This window comes from Micromesistius poutassou (assembly GCF_964030765.1).
Source record: "Micromesistius poutassou genome assembly, chromosome: 1".
NCBI classification, from domain to species: Eukaryota; Metazoa; Chordata; class Actinopteri; order Gadiformes; family Gadidae; genus Micromesistius; species Micromesistius poutassou.
Window position 1 is genome coordinate 30201109 of NC_140271.1, and position 20460 is coordinate 30221568.

The window sequence follows — 20460 nt, forward strand, 5'->3', positions numbered from 1 at the left end:
CCATACTCCCATGTGACTCCCTGGCAGGGGTTAATGAAGGATTTCCCCGCCGCTCATATATTGATTGTTGTTTATTTCAATGCTGTTTGAATTTTGAGGTTGTTTGGAGTTGATTTTACGTCAGTATGTTGTTTGTTTTATGTTGTTTGATGTTTTTTGACATTGTTTACTGTCGGTTTTGTGGTTGTGTGTGTTTGTTTGGTGGTTGTTGGATGCTTTTCTACGTTTGTTTTTGGTTGTGTGGTTTCTTTTCATGTTGTTGTTGTTTTTTCCATTTGTTTAACTGTTTTTGTTTAGCGGTTCAATTATGTTTTGTGTATTTCCTTTTTGCTTTCTGTTTATTTAGCTTTGCACGTTCGCATATTTTGTGTAATCTTGTCACGGGGTACTCGCCTTCTGTGGCCGGGGTGGATGCCACTCCCTAGGCGGGGTGTGTATGGCATACTCATGTCCGAAGCATGGGTAGCGTTTCTCCCACGTGGTTCCCCATACACCCGGTCAGGCGAGTTATTAGTGTCCCGTGCTCACAGGTTGTTTGTTTTTATGATCGGTTTTGTCACCTACGTACATTACGAATATAGTTAACCCGTGTTCTAAACTAACACACATATAACCAGCTATTCTTCAGGTCAAGGCCTGAGCCGCAGGCCGGATGTCCCAACATGGAGAGATGCTAGAGACTCAGACAATGCACCACACATTCGCAAACCCTGGAGCCGGTCTACTGATAACATAGCACCCATAACTCCCAAGATATTCCTTGGGAACCCATCGCACCTGGTCAGAAGGAACACTGAGCACTCATAAATTGTATCAGTGCCCAGAGACTCAAGGTCAAGATGTGCGCTCAGAGACACACACAAACACCTACCTTAAGCACACACACCTCGTCAGGAGGAGAAACATAGCATAAGACTATACCACACAGATCATCTCACACTCTTCTGAAGCAGAACTTCCAAGGAGGCGAAGCTCCAGACGACCTCAGCGCTGATAGGGACTTAGAAATATTCGATCTCTCACGCTTTATGTACCTGTATCACTTTCACCATTTTACTCAATAAATCCGAGGCCCTCGTGCTGATAGCATTTATCACCTCTCCGTCTCATTTTCTCTGGTCAAGTAGCTAGACAGACTGATTTTTCCCAACAAAAGCAACGTTTTTGCTTTTCTGCATATTAAGCACCCCAATTTTCCTGCCTTAATATCAAGCCAAGGGTTGCGGTCTTTCCATTCCCCCACCTGCTTAGGTGTAAAAAAAGCGGGCAACTCACTAGTGCTAGCAGCAGGGGCAGTAGCATCTGCTATGTCTGCTACGGAGCACTCGGCCTCAACTTCTCTTTCTTCGGCAGAGGGTGGGAGAGGAACGGGATCCTCTTGTCTGACACCAACATCGTCTATCTCCTCATCTCCGAGTGCCACCTTTTTCGATGTGAATCCGAAGTGTGCCAGTGATAAACTTTGATTTTGCTTTCGCTTGTTAGCCATTGTTATTGACGGCCTACGTCATTGCTCTGGGCTCTCGCACATTGCTAATTTGCATACGCGCAGGCGCAGGACTGGTTCAGCTTAATGTTAAACAAATTATTATTATTAACATTTTTGAATTATAAATACTTGACATGGTGATCTCTTAAACACATCATTAGTGACAATAAAATTATTATATCATTTTTTTTTTTTTTTTTTTTACAAGATTGAGACCCCCCCCAGGTTTTGCTTTTGAGTCTTTCAGGGGGTCTCAAGGGGTTAATCGGGGGGGTCCGACCCCCCCAAACCCCCCCGTATTTCGCACTATGATAAGGAGGTTACACCGGCGGGTGCAGCGGTGCTCGCTGACGAGTATGTGCTTACGCACAAGCGTGTCCCCTGTTCCTAAACTCCCACCAAACATTTCCAGCCATCCAACGGTGCTTAGGACTACGAAACAAACCATGCCTGATTCTTCCCACTTTTCACCTCGCGCGTCTGTATTTAAAGCTACCAGCCCGACCTGTGGTTACTGTAAAAAGCGGGGTCACGTTGTTTCGGAGTGCTATAAGTTGAGGAACAAGAACAGGGCAGCTTCGTTTAACACGGAGGTCGGATTGTGTGTAGCGAAACCGCCTCTTTCTCAGGAAGACACCGATGGTGGAAATCCCTGCTTTGCGCCTTTCATAATGGACGGTTTTGTGTCCCTACCGGGTGACCCTAGTGTGCGTGTACCGATTAAAATCTTGCCTGATACTGGGGCTTCATAAAGCTTCATACTAGAGGATGTGTTGCCTTTCTGCGACAAGACGTCTACCGGCTGCAGTGTTCTTGTGCGTGGTTTTGAAATGGGTTTCGTTAATGTCCCTCTGCATGAGATTTCCCTTCAATCGAACTTGGTTACTGGCACCGTTACCGTGGGTATACGTCCCTCTCTGCCTCTGTTACCAAGGTCTCTGCCCTTGGTAACGATGTCTGTGGTGGCAAAGTTTTACCTGGCCCTATCGTGTCTCATGTATCCCCGAAAACATTAACATGTGATGACCTTTCAGTTAATTTCCCTGAGGTTTTCGCATCTAGTGTCGTTACTCGTGCCATGGCGAGAGACGTTAAAGCGACTTCTATTCAGGAGCAACGCAATGCGATAATCGATCTTAGTGATTCCTTTATGGCTCGACCCTCACTCATTCACGATAGTGTTGTCCCATGCTGCTGTTCCTAAACTGTCTGTGGATAGAGATCTGCTTAGCAAGGAACAGAAAAATGACCCTTCTCTGGCGACGCTCTTTTCTGAAGTTATGTCCGATTTTGACATTGAGCAGTCGCCTCATGGCTATTTCCTTAGAGATGGAGTCTTAATGCGCAAGTGGAGGCCTCTTACGGCCTCAGCGTAAGATGAGTGGAGAGTTTTGTATCAGATCGTTATCCCTGCGTCCTTCCGTGATGAAGTTCTGAGTCTTGCTCATGACCATCACTTTGCGGGTCATCTCGGCGTAAATAAAACAATTGACCAAATTTTATTTCTTCTGGCCAGGTCTTAAACGAGACGTAGTTCGGTATTGTAGAACATGTCATCCGTGCCAAATCACAGGTAAACCTGCAGCCAATTCCTGTTGCGTCGGAGCCTTTCGGCCAGTTGCCTAAAACAAAATCTGGTTGACCATCATGTGTAGTCTTACCCGCTTTCCCGAGGCAATTCCGCTGAGTAGAATCACAGCTCCTGTCATCATCAAGGCCCTGCTGTGGTTGTTTTTCCCTCTTCGGTCTCCCGAAGACCGTCCAGACGGACCGTGGCACTAACTTCATGTCCCGTGTGTTTGCTGAGGCTATGCGACAGCTCTCCGTCAAACACGTAAAATCCAGCGCCTATCACCCCCAAAGCCAAGGTGCACTCGAGAGATTCCACCTAACGCTCAAGAATATGTTAAAGACGTTCTGCCTCGAGTTCGAGCGTGATTGGGATGAGGGGGTACCGCTCGCTCTTTTTGCCGTGCGAGAGGTAGTGCAGGAGAGTCTGGGGTTTAGTCCTGCAGAGCTTGTTTTCGGACACACTGTTCGCGGGCCGCTGAAGTTGTTAAGAGTCGTGGTTGTCGGAGACGAAAACGTACGAGGGTCTCTCTGATTACGTTTCGAAAATGCGCTCCCGGCTCGGTCGTGCTTGCCAGTTGGCCAGAGCAAATCTGGGCGCCTGTCAGCAGAGAATGAAGAGGAGATACGATGAGAAGTCGGTCTCTCGTACTTTCCAACCTGGTGATGAAGTGCTTGTGCTAATACCTTTGATGGGCTCTGCTCTGCAGGCCCGCTACAGCGGTCCTTATCGCATCGAACGGCATGTAGGTGATCTCAACTACGTACTCCTGATCGCAGGAGAAAGACGACTTTATGTCACGTAAATAAAGTCGTACCGTGGTCGTGAGGAAAGGTCAGCAGCTCCCGAATTGGAATCTCCGCGCTGCGCTGAGATCAGTGGCGACGATCGCGCGGGGATAGTGGCGCTGTCTACTCCTCGTGGCGCTGAAGTCGGTGCGTCGCTCCCGGTCGCTTCCCCGTTGGAAGACGAGGGTCGCGTTCCGTCGGTGGAAGTTGTTGAAGGGAGAATGAAGAATTCTCAGGTCCTCAATGACCTTAATTCATTTTTTGTTGGTTTGATTGAATCACAATGACGATTTTTTAATTTCCCTGTTTAATCAAAATAAGGATCTGTTTCCCAATGTGCCACGCCAGACAACGGCGGCGGTACATGACATCGATGTTGGTTCTTCTGACCCAATTAAACAGCATCCCTATCGCACTAATCCTCAAAAAAGGGTTTTGTTGCAGGGCGAGGTGAAATTCATAAAGGATCACGGCATTGCCGAAGCAAGTTGTAGCCCATGGAGCTCGCCGTGCTTGCTGGTGCCCAAGAGCGATGGCTCAGTGCTTTTGTACCGATTTCCAAAAGGTAAATGCCGTTACAAAACCCGTTTCCCGTTGCCCCGCATTGATGATTGTGTTGACCGCCTTGGCTCTGCTGTGTTTGTAAGCAAAATTGATTTACTTAAAGGCTACTGGCAGATTCCCTTGTCACCCCGTGCTAAGGAAATCTCAGCTTTTGTGACGCCAGACAGTTTCCTTCATTACACAGTAATGCCCTTCGGACTCCGCAATGCCCCGACAACATTCCAGAGGCTCATCAACGGGTGTCCTCGATGGCGTACCCAACTGTGAGGCCTATTTAGACGACCTGCTGATTTACAGCCCCACCTGGCCTTCACATCTCGCACACCTTTCCACTGTGTTCCGCAGGCTCTCTAACGCAAACCTCACGGTCAACCTTGCTAAATGCGAGTTCGGTCAGGCTACGGTTACCTATCTGGGGAAAGTCGTGGGTCGCGGGCAAGTGCGCCCTGTCCAGTCCAAGGTCGAGGCCATCCTGGACTACCCTCCTCCTACCACTCGTCGTGAACTGCGCCGCTTTCTCGGCATGGTAGGCTATTACCGTTCTTTCTGTAAGAACTTCTCTGCAGTTGCCTCTCCCCTCACTGACTTGCTCAGCTCGAAGGTGGTTTTCAAGTGGACTCCACGGAGTCAAGGCGCCTTCGAGTCTGTTAAGGCTTTGTTGACCACTGCGCCCGTTCTTTCCGCTCCTAACTTTAATTTGCCTTTTTCTATCGCTGTCAATGCCAGTGATTTGGGAGCAGGAGCTGTTCTCATGCAGCAGGACGAGGAAGGGTTTGAACATCCCATGTGTTTCTTTTCGCGCAAGTTTAATTTAGGTATATGTTGGGGGTGCTGTATGTCCTGTGCTGGTCTTCACTGACCACAACCCTCTTGTCTTCCTCGACTGCATGCGCAACAACAATCAGCGTTTAATGCGGTGGAGTCTGATTCAGCAGGGGCACAACCTCGAGATTAGACACATTAGAGGGCGCGACAATGTGGTGGCAGATGCCCTGTCTAGGGTGTAGTGTAACATATTTCAGCCATAATATTCTCCCATAGCCACAGTACCCAGTACATATAACATAAGCTGTAACACTTGCACATAGCCCTAAGGGGGCAGCAGCTGATCATACATAGATGAAGGGGGCGGGCTTTTAAAGTCACAGAACACGGCCACCTCTACCTGCCTATTTAACTCGGACCCCGCCATTTTAGAATCAGAATCTCTTGGGCGGCGTATCGTAGATATAAAGCTTAGAGACGCTCCGCGCGTGTTATATACCATCCCTCTCCTTTTGTTTCATAAACGATAGACAATAGACCAAAACCTTAACCAAATAAAGTGAGTTAAAAGCGATCCTATCTCGGCGGCCTTTCCTGGACTAAAAATATCATAACAAATTGGTGACCCCCGACGTGATCCAAGGAAAGGCGGACCTGAACTGACTGAGCCGATCGAACACGAGGGTCTGACCACCTCTGCCACGGGCCCACCAAATTAGGTAAGCAGAACCTATTGTCGCAAAGACTAAATCTGCATAGGAATTAGATATAGGAACCTTAGGTGGCAGAGGCGATCAGCATTCGTTTTCGTGAAAGCTCAGTTATTCCGGTCCATAGTCATTACAGTTAAGCCGACATGAAGATGAACGATCGCTGATAACTCTGATTGGGAATTAATTATAAATAATGATTTAGTCGCCATTATAAGACTAAACCAAGGAAACAAAGGGCCAGAATTGTATATATGTTTGTCTAATGTGATACCCGACGGGGTTTTAGAGGTGATCTGTTTTAAAGGATTTGTTAAGTTTTCGACGTGTCCGCGTTTTGACCGGGACATATTATAGATGAGCTGTGTTATCCAAGTTGTAATAAACAGTTGGCTGAGACCCTGAGGGGCTGGAGGATTGTCGAGTCGGCAATGCGGTAGTGTTACTAGACCCAGGATGCTAGAAAGGATGTCCACACGTGGTGGTGTCTCTAGGTCCCAGAGGATTGAGCCAACCTTTATGAATCACGGTGCTTATTGTGTCGGTGGCCTAGCCATGTGCTAACGCATGTTTCTTTTTTAATGGCGATTATGGTCGACCACATGGTGGAAGCATTGTTTAAACATTGGGGGATGGGAGACATTGTCGCAAAGACTGCTTATCACACCTAGAGGAGCTTCAAAGGGTAGACTACCATCTGGTTAACAAAGAGAACACACAACCCCCTCCCCCCCTCTATCTATCTATCTATCGACCCCCCCCCCCCCCAACACTCTCCCTCTCTCGACCCCCCCCTTCTCTACCTCACACACAGTCACTGTCTCACACTCTGTCTCACACATACACACACACACACACACACACAAACTATCTGTCTCATACAAACTATCTGTCTCACACACACACTGTCTCAACACTCTCTCTCTCGACCCCCCCCCCCTTTCTCTATCTCTCACAGTCACTGTCTCACTCACACACACACAAACTGTCTCACACTGACTCAAACACACGCACACACACACACACACACACTGTCTCACCGGAGTCACTGTCTTACACACACACACACACACACACACACACACACACACACACAGACAAGCACGCACAGACACACACACACACACACACTCAAAATATATATATGTATATATCTCTTTACTATTTTGCAGGAGGTTTAGGTCTACTGCTTCTATTTTACACACACACACAAAATTAAAAATATGTATATATCACTTTACTATTTTGCAGGAGATTTAAGTCCACTGCTTATATTTTACACACACAAAATATATATATGTATATATCACTTTACTATTTTGCGGGAGGTTTAAGTCCCTTGTTTCTATTTTAATCATGATATATTTTGTAACCCTATTATGTACAAAGGATGTAGGAGGTAGTCATGCATTAAATCAGCATGCATTGGAGACCTCCGTTTTATTTGAAAACCGTGAAGAGATTTATGGTAGATGTTGAAGGTGGTCCTTCATCCAGACTGACAAAGAGACCTTCGTTATATATAGAAGCCGTAGAATTGATTTACGGTGGATTTATTAATTTTTCTATGTGTCTGTGTTTTTGAACTGGACATATTTTAAATGATCTATGTTATTAAAATTGTGATAAGAAGTTAGCTGGAACCCCGAAAGGCTAAGAGGATTGCTCAGGGGTTGTTCAGTAAGCAATGCTGTGATGTTTGTTGACAGACAGACAGACAGGCAGGCAGGCAGACAGACCAGAGGTTGAGAATATTGTATCGATTAGATGTTGACCAACGGAAAACTAGATAAATATAATAATAATAATAATACTTTTTTTGTAATGGTATAGACAGGTCAGGGACTTGAATAGCTAAAAAACTGTTTTGGAAATAGTAATGAACAGGTCAGGGACTCGTGTAGCTATAACAACATAAAGATGAAACTGGGGTTTTACTTTATTAGAATAAGTCATATGCACGTTTGATGTGGTATGCAGAAGGTAGAGGTGTAGCAAAGGTTAGACAATATTAAATACAAACAATATGTAGCATAAATAAAGATCAGGTCATCCGATTTAAATAGTTGGCTTAAGAAAATAGACAATTGGGTAGAATAATAAAGCATAAATTGTGAATAACGGTCAAAGCAGAATATTCGTCTACTATTGAAGATGCAAATCTTAATATTGTGATTTTTTTTTCTCTTTATTTTTTATTTTTATCATGGTCAAACAATAATAAGGTGAATTAACGTCCTTGTTAACAATCGCCCCCCTACTGCCCAAAAGAAGAATCATCTCCAACTCCTAACAATCGCCCCCCTACTGCCCAAAAGAATCACCTCCAAGAATGATTCTTGGAAGAATCACCACCTGTCTATGGAAATATTTGCTCTGTACATCTAAGATCCGGCATTTTAACCCATGTCCCTGTCTCTTCTAAGAGACAGAAAGAGACCAAAACACCATTAAATATTATCAACAGATTACGGGACAACTTCTATAGACTGATCAAATGTAAAAGGTGGATGTTACAACATTCCAATATGAATATTCGTCAGAACAAACGTTTTCAAATCAGTTACTATCCCATTGAGACTGTTTATTTTTGAATTGTGTTATTTTTTGCAATGTACATATTAGTTTGCAACTGTTTCTATTTTTGTGGGAGATTTGAGTCCCCTGTTTCTATTCGGCAAGTGGTTAAAATCCCTTTTTAGGGTTAAAATCCCCCATGACAGTGTTGAATTTAGACGTGTAGGAATCTGGAATAACAAGAAAAGATTATTGAAAACCTGAAATCGGTCAGTTTGACTTATATGGTTTGAACCTGTAAATACGTGCTTAGTTATGATGAACATTGTTTTTTGTGGTGTATGATTGTCCATATGTTGAAGGAATCCCTATAAAGTGGAGATTGTTTTCACAAGATTTTGTCTCCCACTAAGAGAAGTGGGAGAAGGGCACATCTTGGGGTTATCAATTTATGACCCCAGGTGCGGCCAAATGTTGAGTCAGAAAAAAGAGACACGCAGAGAGAGACAAAGGGCCCAGCCCAGAGGTAGTAAATCAGGGGAGAAAAACTCAGAAGATCACAGAAGGTGAGAAAAAGCCAAGCCAAGCCAAACCTGGCTGAATTGTAAAATCCTCCTGATTTAACCAAACAGTGTACAATTGCAAGACATCAACGGTGGGATGCCAAACCTGGCTGAAGTGTAAAATCCTCCTGATTTAACCAAACAGTGTAGAATTGCAAGACATCAACGGTGGGATGCCAAACCTGGCTGAAATGTAAAATCCGTCAGTCAAGTCTCAAGTCAGTAGTCAGTCAGTCAGTCAAGCCTCAAGTCAGTCAGTCAAGTCAGTCAGTCAGTCAGTCAAGTCTCAAGTCAGTCAGTCAGTCAAGTCTCAAGTTAGTCAGTCAGTCAAGTCTCAAGTCAGTCAGTCAGTCAAGTCTCAAGTCAGTCAGTCAGCTCTCAAATTAGTCACACCACATATGTATGCCAGCTAGTCAGCTGCAAAAGCAAACACTACTACTGAATAATGCTACTTTACTTGCTACTGTTACGATGCAACTAAGCTGTACTGTATAGCTGGTCATAGAGCTTCTTGACCTTGGTGGTCATGCCTTGGTCATGGATATTCCATATTGAGAACATAAAGGAGCCCCATGAGAATGGCGACAGCATTTGCGACAGACGGCAACTCGTTCACAACCTCTTGTCCCTCAAGTATAATGCCAATGTCTTTGGGTGCAGCTTGTGCATCTCTGATGGTGTAGATTCTACTGTGTACATCTACTGTGACACTTGACGAGGAGAGGACGCTGGCGCTGATTGTTCGCCGCTTCTCCACCCGCAAAAACATGTAAATTGCTTTTAATCTATAGTTGTTGTTTTTTTATATTTTAGTAGCAAAGCTGCTCTATCTCACAGTACGGACTACCGAAATTGCGGTACTTTTTCAGACATCGGAGTTGCGACTCACCCATCCTCTAATGGTGGGGTAGCCACCAGCTACCAGCGTTCCCTATCAGCTGCAGACAACCACAGCTGACAGCCCTGTTCCACCTGTAAGGGGCTCTCTGGATCCGACCATTACATCGCCTGACAAACGGCTATTTTTCTGGCCGGCGGACTAGTGGTTGGTTGGCTGCGGCTCTGAGCTAGCGCTGTTTGGCAGCTAACTGGGTAGCATCCTCCCTTGGTCGGCATGGCGTTCAGCTACTCCATCTCGCAACTTCGCCGACTAAGACCTGCGGTCGATCCTGGATTTGCCGTCCCCATCATCAAAGAGCTTGGACTTCTTCGCCGCCCTCGTTACATCCACAGAGGCTCGGGACGAGATTTCATCTTCCATAACCAGCCGAGCTGCTCTGCTACAAACATCCCGTGTCTCTGGTCACCTGTCGCACGTCTGATGCGTCATCAGAACGCCGTCGCTCCGGCAACGATCAACACGGGAAACACCGCGAGATCTCTGCGCTCCAGCAGGGGAAACACCGCGAGATTCCCGCACACTCGGCTGGATACTGTTCATGGAATGGATTACAGTCCATGTGGAGTGGATCTCAATGTGTTGCGACCTGTGCAAAGATTCACTCCACAGTCATTGCTTAAATTTGAACTTTTTAACACCCAGTCAATCAACAACAAATCCACCCTGATTGAAGAGCACATCAGGGAGAGGGGACTTGATTTCATGTGTCTGACAGAAACCTGGCATCAGCCAGAGGTTTACTCTGCCCTGAATGAGGCTTGTCCTCCCGGATACAGCTACTTGGAGGCAGCTCGCCGCACTGGGCGGGGTGGTGGCCTAGCTGTCATCCACAGACAAGACCTGGAGTTTTCCCCAATTTCACTGCCTGCAACATCCTCCTGTGAATGTCTAGCATTTAAAGTTAAGCCCCCTTTCCCCATGACTGTTCTCCTCACCTACCGCCCCCCCAAATCCAACTCTGCCTTCATCCCTGAAATATCCGATCTCCTCACAACTCTCTGCACTTCCTCTGCGAACATCATCATTTTGGGAGATATAAATATCCACGTTGACACCCCTTCTTGTCTCCCCGCTGCCGAGTTCCTCCAGCTTCTGGACTCTCTAAACCTACAACAACATGTTGATGTCCCCACACATTCTAAGGGACACACACTCGACCTGGTCATCTCAAACTCTGCCCCCATCAGCAACCTACTGGTCTATGATCTAGGTGTTTCCGACCACAAGGTAGTTTCAATGGAGCTACCTTTTCCTTCCCCCTACACCAAACCCAAGCGGCAGATTCAGTTCAGAAACCTGAAAAAGATCAATGCGGATGCTTTGGCCCTGGACCTTCAATTTCTCTCCTCTGGCTCCACTGACTTCCTCTCTGCTACTGACTCAGTGGATTCTTACAACCAGTCCCTGAGCAGGCTACTGGACCTCCACGCCCCTCTAACATCCAGGACAGTCTCCTTCTCGCGCTCAGCACCCTGGTACACCTGCGAGATGCGAAAGATGAAGGCGGCTGGGCGTGTCCTCGAGCGGCGGCTCAAGGCCTCTGGGCTGACTGTTCACAAACAGGCGTACAAGGAGCACAGGAAGGCATACGCAGAAGCTCTGAGTAACGCACGGTCCAGGTTTTATTCTACCATCATCAACAACAGCCCGGGAAACTCAAAACAACTTTTCTCAACAATAAATCACCTCCTCAAACCCCCATCACTCTCCCACTCTGAGGTCACTGAGGAGAGGTGCAACATGCACATCACTTTTTTCAGACAAAAAGTCGCCAACATCCGCTCACATCTTTCCACCCCTGCTGCTCCGCCCCCCCAAACTGCTGACCCACTACCTGAGAATGCCCAGCCTCTCTGCTCCTTTCTCAACATCACACAGGGAGAGGTGGAGGATACTGTCAGAAAAATGAAACCAACCACCTGTGCTTTGGACCCCTTCCCCTCAGCCCTGCTAAAGGCTAACATCTCTGCCATATCTCCTGCCATCACCAAGATCATAAACCACTCCCTCCTGGCTGGCTATATCCCACCTGCATTAAAAACCGCTGTCATCAGACCACTGCTGAAAAAACCCACCCTGGACCCAGAAATCCTCTCCAATTACAGACCCATTTCAAACCTGCCATTCCTGTCAAAAGTTCTGGAAAAGATTGTTGCTGCACAACTTCATGATCACCTCAAAGACAATAATCTTTTTGAGAAGTTTCAGTCTGGTTTTCGCCAGGGCCACAGCACAGAAACAGCCCTGGTCAGGGTCACAAATGACCTTCTGATGACATCAGATTCTGGTTCTCCATCTCTTCTCATCCTCCTCGACCTAACAGCTGCTTTTGATACAGTCGACCACAACATCCTCCTCCACCGCCTGCAACATACCATTGGACTCTCAGCCAACGTTTTAAACTGGTTCACCTCCTACTTGACAAACAGAACTGAGCATGTCACCCTGGGCAAAGCAAGGTCAGACACCCACAAGGTCATCTGTGGTGTCCCCCAGGGATCTGTGCTAGGCCCCACCCTTTTCACCCTCTACCTGCTTCCCCTAGGTAAGGTCATCAGCAAGCATGGGATAGCCTACCATTGCTACGCTGACGACACACAACTCTACCTACGCACAAATCCCACTGCCACTGCTCCCCTGCCAACATCCACACTGACCACCTGCCTGGAGGAGATAGAGGCGTGGATGAAGCTAAATTTCCTTCAACTCAACAGTTCCAAAACAGAAGCCATTCTAGTTGGCACTCCACATCAACTCCACTCTTCCACCATCACCAGCATCACTTTCACCGGTCAAAACATCCCCCTCTCCACTTCTGTCACCAACCTAGGTGTCAAAATTGATCCACAACTCACTTTTGACACCCACATCAAACATCTTTGCAAAACATCATTCTATCACCTCAGGAACATTGCCAAACTCCGTCCAACTCTCACCCTGGCTGATGCAGAGAAGCTCGTCCATGCCTTTGTCTCCTCCAGGCTGGACTATTGTAACGCACTCCTCATCGGGATCTCTGGCAGGAGCTTACAGAGACTGCAATACATCCAGAACAGCGCTGCCAGGATCCTGATGAGGGTGCGCAAATACGATCACATCACCCCCATCCTCAAAACCCTCCACTGGCTCCCTGTCCCACTCAGAATTGAGTACAAGGTCTCTCTCCTCACCCACCAGTGCATTCACGGACATGCCCCCCAATACCTCAAAGAACTCCTCACCCCCCACCCCACCACACGCACCCTCCGATCCGCTAATTCAAACACCCTCAAAACCCCGAGAACCAAGCTCCGCACTATGGGTGACCGGGCCTTCTGCTCTGCAGCTCCAAGGCTGTGGAACGCCCTCCCAGACCACCTGAGGGCCCCACAGACCACTGATGCTTTTAAACGAAACCTGAAGACCTATTTATTCAGGAAAGCTTTTTGCTAAATTTTAGTACACTTTGTCTTCTCTTAACTTTTCTTAACTTGTGTCCCTTTTTAAATTAAGCTTGTACTGTAGCACTTTGAGATTGCTTAAATATAAAGTGCATTACAAATAAAATTTATTATTATTATTATTATTAGATTGCCATGGTTGCCCCCTGAAGGATGTGTTCAGCCTCTTCCTTCTCCGACACCTGGAAGAGAACAGAACGAACAGTAAAGAACATACAGTGCATTCGTAAAGTATTCAGACACCTTCACACACCCCGCCCCCCCCATATAGACTTAATTTTAAATGGATTCAATTAATTAATTTTTTTTATCATCAATATCCCATCATGACAAAGCAAACTTTTTTTTAACCCTTGTGCCGTCTTCGGGTCAAGGAAGGAGGAAGGGGGGAAGGGAGGAAAGGAGGAAGGAAGAAAGGAAGAGAAGAAGGAAGGGAGAAAAGAAGGAAAGAAGGTAGGAAGGAATGGAGGTAGGAAGAAAAAAGTAGGAGAGAAGGAAAGGAGGAAGGAAGGGAGAAAAGAAGGAAGGAAGGGAAGAAGGAGAAAAAAATAAGGGAGTAGAGGAGGAAGGGAAGAAGGAAGGAGAGAGCACAGCAGGAGGAATTTTGATCTGGGAGGACAACACAAGGGTTCATATTTACAAATTAGTGAAAAATTAAATATTAAAAACTGATTTAAATAACTATTCTTACCCTTGACACGACAAGCCAAAATAAGCTAAAAGGTTGTAAGTCATCAAGGGCCTGAGGTATCAAATGCACCTTAAAGCACAGGGTTCCCACCCCACACTGACTTTTCCCTGACTTTCACTGACTAAAAAGCTGAATTTCCATGACCCATAATGAACGAAAAAACAGACTGCCTTCGGGAAGGGGATACATGGGCGCTGAAAAATCAAGTAACCATAACAACCACTCACGCAATATGGGAAACACATGAAATAACCTGATAAAGAAAAATACTGCACAGAAAATATTACATTTTGTTAAATGGCAACTACAATGTAAACATGCCACTAATGAGATCCTTGCTTGTGTTGTATGAACTCTAAATGTACGACGCTTTGGATAAAAGCATCTGCTAAATGACATTGTAACAAACAAATTCCCTGACTTTCCACATGGAATATACTTTTTAAACTTCCATGATATTCCAGAAATTCCATGACCCGTGGGAACCCCGGAAGATTATGCAGTAGATGTGGATGGATCACTGAGTTTCTCCTGACTAATGTTTCAGATTTGAGTTTGAATAGAATGTACCCTGATTGTTGAATATACAGTGCATTCGTAAACACTTATATCAAGTGGACAGTCTTAGCTAGCATTACAACACCTGTACAGTAATCTTGCCTGACCAGGAATTCTTGGACCAGATCATCCATTGATTCTCTCATGTTGATGATGAGACATTTGAGAGCGATCTCCCTCCTTGTACCGATATCAGTATCCTGCATGAAGACAGTGACAATGATTAATAATACTTGTTCAGTCCATCCATTCAATCAGTGTGAGTTGACAAAACATTTGTACATACCTTTTCTACAACTGGCAGGAGCTTTGTCTTCTCCCGAGTTGCTCCACCCTTCTTTCTGACAACCTGAATCAGTTCGATGCACTTCTCGTCAAGTTTCTCCATGAACCTTGCTTCAAGGGGTATTGTGGTTACTCTGTGGAACTCTGCATTTATCTAGGGAACATACATATATACAGTATAGAGAGAGATGGATAAATGACATGTGCCTCAGGCAAAAGCATGTGATTTAGCTTTACATTCATTTGATTACATTTTACATTTTGATCCATGTTATGAATAAAGCTAGTGTACCTCTTGGACTTCGAAGAGTGCTGGCCATCTCTCAATAATATCCTCCAAAGATGCTTTCTTGTTGACAATTTCTTGCCTCCGAAATGCGAATGTCTGAGCCATCTTCTCTCTTATTGTTTTGCCATTGTTCCTTTTCTTTACTTCAGTCAAAAGGGCTATTCTCTCTTGCTCCATGGACTCAGGGGTCTCGCCATGAGGTAGAGATGGGTAATGGTTAGACTCGGCTCTCCTGGTTTTTTTTATGTTCTTTGCTGGGTGGGCGTCGGTGGGGGATTTTCTTTTGACAGAATTCACAGTCAACTCGTCAGATGATGAACTGTGTGATTTTAGGTATGTGCGATAGTTATACATCTTCGTCTTGAGCCTCTGTTTCCATCCGTAACTGTGGTTGAAGGACCCTGGTTCTTTCAGACAGGGGTGTGTCTGTGTGAGCGCCTGTGCCACTTCACTCAAGTCTGCATCACTAGGATAGGATCTGTACGAATAGACTTTGTCAGCGAGTCTTTCAAGTATGTCGGAAATCATTTTAGAGCTGGGAGTCAGTCTAACCTGGTTTCTCTGATACTCTGCATTTCCAGCCTCAAGTTGAGATTCTGTGGAAAGTGAGAAAGTAGGGATGATGAACACCTTGGGCCACTGCTCATTTCTGAAGGTGTCCGAGGAAGCGTCGCTTACAGGTAATGTAACATCTGAGTTTATGTTATTTAGTAACAGAGTTTATGCACACTCAGTGTTGTGTGGTAAGGAACTGGTGGATGTTGCAAAGCATGTGTAGTGATATTTTGAGCATAATAGAGGCCAAAGTCGTGGTTAAGAGAACTTCCCCTATCACTTTGCTGTTTAGCTACAATGTTACGCAGCTAGGTAGCCGGAATCTCGGTCGCGGCTGCGGTCTTTTCCTATGGAAGCACTTGGGGACCTATAGCTGTAGAGCTTTATTTGGAAAATGACCGGAATTCTCCTTTAAATTTGAGCAGTATATATTAAAAATGTCTGAAAAGTAATAGAAATGTCCCTTAATATGGCCATTTACCCTAATTGAATATTTATGTTAGTTTGAGTGAAAAAACAGATAAGAGATAATGTCTCTTGCAAACCTTAAACGTGAATATATCGCTTCAGGGTGATAAGCCTCATTGTCCCAACTGTGTAGTCTGCCAAAGGGTAAGGATCAGTCTCTAGAACTTCTATCTCCTTTGTAGGCGAGATTTCAAGTTGATAGGCTCTAAAGTGTTCCAGGTACCAAGCACTTAGTTTCCTAACAATGAAGACCAACTCCTTTTGGAGAACCACCATCTGGATGATTTCAATAAATGCAGGCATTCCTTCAAGTGAACCATGAGCAAGGATCATTCCAAGTCTGTAGTTAAATCCATTATAGGTGACGTTCTCGGCCAAAGACACTTCCTTCACATTTGGGTTCTTGTGTTTAACAGCCCGTGCAATATCATCTTTCAGGACATCAATGCTAACAGTTGAGAACTTTTTCACTTCCAGGAGAGGTTTAGGAAAGCCACAGGTGTAAATCTGGTGTGCCATGGATAATTGGTGTCTCTGTGCCAAGGACAACAACACATTTTTAAAGCAGCGAGTGTGCCGCACAACTCTCTTAAAAAAGCTATGCTTCGCTTCGAATCGTAAAGTCCAAAGAGAAACTAAAGGGCCACACTGCAAAAACTCAAAATCTTACCAAGTATATTTGTCTAATTTCTAGTCAAAATATCTCATAACACTTAATATAAGACACAATCACCTAACAAGTAATATTTCAGTGAGATATAGGGACTTGTTTTTAGACGATGCAGCTTTAATAACTTGTTAAGTGAAAGAGTCTTGAAAACATATTTTTTTGAGTCGTATCTCAGATGAAACAAGCTTTTTGACATCTCATAAGGTTCTTAAGCTTCTGTGTTATTTGTAAATGATGTAACATCTTGTTTCAAGAACTAGACTTACTTGATTTAAGAAAAGCTGCTTTATTGTCAAATGTTAACAGTCAACAGTTTTTGCCCAATTTATCAGAACAAAAGAGTGCATTTAATTATTTTATTATAATCTTCTACGTTACATTCTATACAGACTCAACTAGTTGTGTTCAGGGAGTAATGTGCAATGATGTCTGTGAGATCATACTTCACTGGAATGTACTTTCTATGATTGAAGGTCAAATAGTAGTATGATGTATAATCAACAAGATTTTGAGCATTCACAAAAACATTGGCTTGAGCTAGGTAGGGAACTTCTACCTCATAAGCTAAATAATGATCATTCCACTCCATTGTAGGGAGAGGTTGGCTTTCAAAACAATACACTGACGCATTTACAATATAGATGTTTTTCACGAGTCCAAACTCTGGAGTACTATTGATGACATTAGAAATAACCAAAGATTTACCACATGTATACTTATTTCCATGTTGCATAATCCACTTTACAGAAACAACATATTCAACTTGCTCTATTCCAAAATAGTCTTTAACTTTTCCTTCTATATAGTGAACATTTTTCACCTCAGACACTGGGCCCATTTCAACTTCACCAGAAAAAATTGGATGTTTCTCGTGCACATTCTGACTACATTCATATAGTTGGTTATGCTTCACAAGAGATTTACAAATATTGGTAAAACTACTTTTCAAAGCCCACTGCTTGAAAAAGCAATGCTTTGACTCAAAGCGCATACACATATGCCTCACTGTAGGACCAAGTGCCTTAATCTGAGAAGGAAGATGCAGAAGGTAATTCTGTTTAGGTATGATATTTATATCTGGAAACAGTTGTTTGAAATGTTTCAAATGTTGCTCTATTAAAAGCTTCAGCCTTGAAAGAGTTGAGAGAGCAATAATAGGTGAAAACAGAATTTTGACTATCTCTAACAACCCAAGCAGCATTTTTGTGTAATCATTTTCTCCAATTGTGTCAATAACAAATGGCAGGATCTTCAACAAAACCAGCATCTGCCCAGAGGACTGTTTCAGTTTATTGTAATTTGATGACATCGTATTGACAGATATGGGGCAAGGCTTATCCCTCGCATCCACAGGAGAATAAGGGAAACCAATAATTGCACCGTTGAATATTTCTAAATTCTACATTCATATGCCCTGATAGAATGTGTTTTAAAGATGCTTTAAAACACATTTGATTTAATATGGGGCAACACCTTCAAGAATTACATGCATCATGTCTTGTCATGCAAAACTTGTCTTGTGGGGTTTGATTGATTATATCAAAGTGTTAATTTGCTTCTCCTGTTTATACCATGTCGTTTTTAGGTTTGCTTTCAGAAAGTCAGTGCTTGCCTTTTCAATGTCACTACATTGCCTGATATGACTTGCCATGGTCCTTTTAACAAATTTTCATTAAATTGTTCCTGCATGTCTTGAAAGTTGCATTCGCAGTGCCTGCATTTACTGTAGGGAAACCCTACTCCTTCCTTAAATCCAGCCACTTCATGTTGAGCTAGAGTGTCTCCACACACAGACATAAGTGCCCCATAAATTGTCTTCTCACATTTGCAGTGACAACTCTAACACCATCATACAGCTCAATTAAGGCACGGTTAATCCTCTCCAATATCTTATCAATACCACAATTGGAAAGATCTTTTGATTTTACCATGGCAAGCAGACGAATGGCAGCAAGTCTTGATCGGTATTTAGGGTTGATGTTACCTAAGGTGTAATAAATCAATAATAATTTGTTTTTGGTTGCCCGAGATCTAAGAGGATTGCATAACTCAATTTCATCTGTATATAAAATTAACTGCAATGCTGTGGGAACCTTCAAAAACAGTGGGTGCGACTTACAAATGTCTCCATCAATTAAATCGTGAAAAAATCCATCATTGCATCGCTGTGGCCCCTCTTCAATCATTGCAAGAACTCTTGGATGTAATAGCAGCTGCTCCAAACTTTTGACCAATGGTATATAATGAAAGCAATGGTTCTTAATGGTAAGGACTCTCGAGTCTCCCCTTTTCACGTAACATACCGCATGTTTTGAGATAATAATCTCTGGTTCATCTGGTTGGAACAGTTCTTTAATTGTTTTATCCTGCAAATGGGTTGTAGCAATTTGACTGAAAGGGTCAACAAAATGGTCAAATATCCCCATTGCATCACTCTTCAGTTGATCCAGGTCCCCAGAATGTCCCTCAATCATGTTACTCATTTGATGTCTTAGGTGCTCCAATAGTGACGCCTGATATTGCTGGACTCCATTCACCATCTGGTTAACAGCTCTCTGGGGAGCGAAAAAACAACAAAAAAAACAAAATACTACATTATGAACCTTATTTAAGCATTTAAGCAGTAGTTTAAGCTTGCTACTAAAAAATAAATACTATTCATTGGAAAACAATTACCTGTGTCAGTCGATGGGTTTCTCTGGCTTGAAGAAGAAATGCAGTTGCATGTTTGAAAAGGTCGTTCACACGACCGTCTCCACCTTCTTGAAATCCACTCTGAAACATATTATATATATATATATATATATATATATATATATATATATATATATATATATATATATACACATACATAAATAAACATGTATGCATACACACACACACACATATATATATATATATATATAAGTAATGCTATGATTATATTATTGTATTTTATTATATTATACTACTATATTATTATAATACTTATATACAATTATATTATACTATTCACTACTCACTATTATATTACTACTATAATATTATAATATACTCATACTATACCTTATTGCATTTATAGACTTAATATGTATATACTGGAATTATTTTAATTCAGTTCAAACTCTTCTCTTGAGAAGAACTATCCAGATTCCAAGTAACTTAACTGTATATATGGCGGCGACGTTGACGTATCACATCAACGATTAAATAAATACATTTTTTAAAAAGTGACTTACCGTTCAAGTGACGATGCTTGAACCCTCTTCAATCTCAGAAGAATGTTCCTGCGTTGCACAGACCATTTCATCTGCAGGGGTATTCACATTAGTTTGGTTGTTTGTGGCTGTCCTTTCACATGTTCCTTGTGAGCCCTGGTGAGTCGGTCCTTCCTCCTCGGCCCTTTCGACTTGGAGAAGATGATGCGCGTGCGTTCGCTTTATGTGATAGTAATATGAGTTATACACCCTGTACTCTTTTGGACAGCCATCAATGCCACACACCACACGAAAGTCAGGGCTGCGACTGTGCAAAGAGTTTATGTGACTCAATAGTTTTTTCAGAGTCAATGCCACAAAAATGTAGCATATGAAACAACGCCAAATCATCTTGGAAGAGCAAGGATGGGGATCTCGACAGACAGCAGTGATCAACTAGT

At 43.7% G+C, this 20460-nt stretch overlaps 1 pseudogene across 1 annotated transcript; it reads right to left on the minus strand.

Annotated features, from left to right (window-relative positions):
- Positions 1-18918: 18918 nt before the first annotated feature.
- LOC311380246 lies at positions 18919-20410 on the minus strand (annotated as a pseudogene). Its single transcript has 3 exons — positions 20042-20410; positions 19500-19598; positions 18919-19378 (listed from the first exon to the last, which is right to left on the minus strand). The product of its transcript is annotated as an uncharacterized misc_RNA (transcript).
- Positions 20411-20460: the final 50 nt, after the last annotated feature.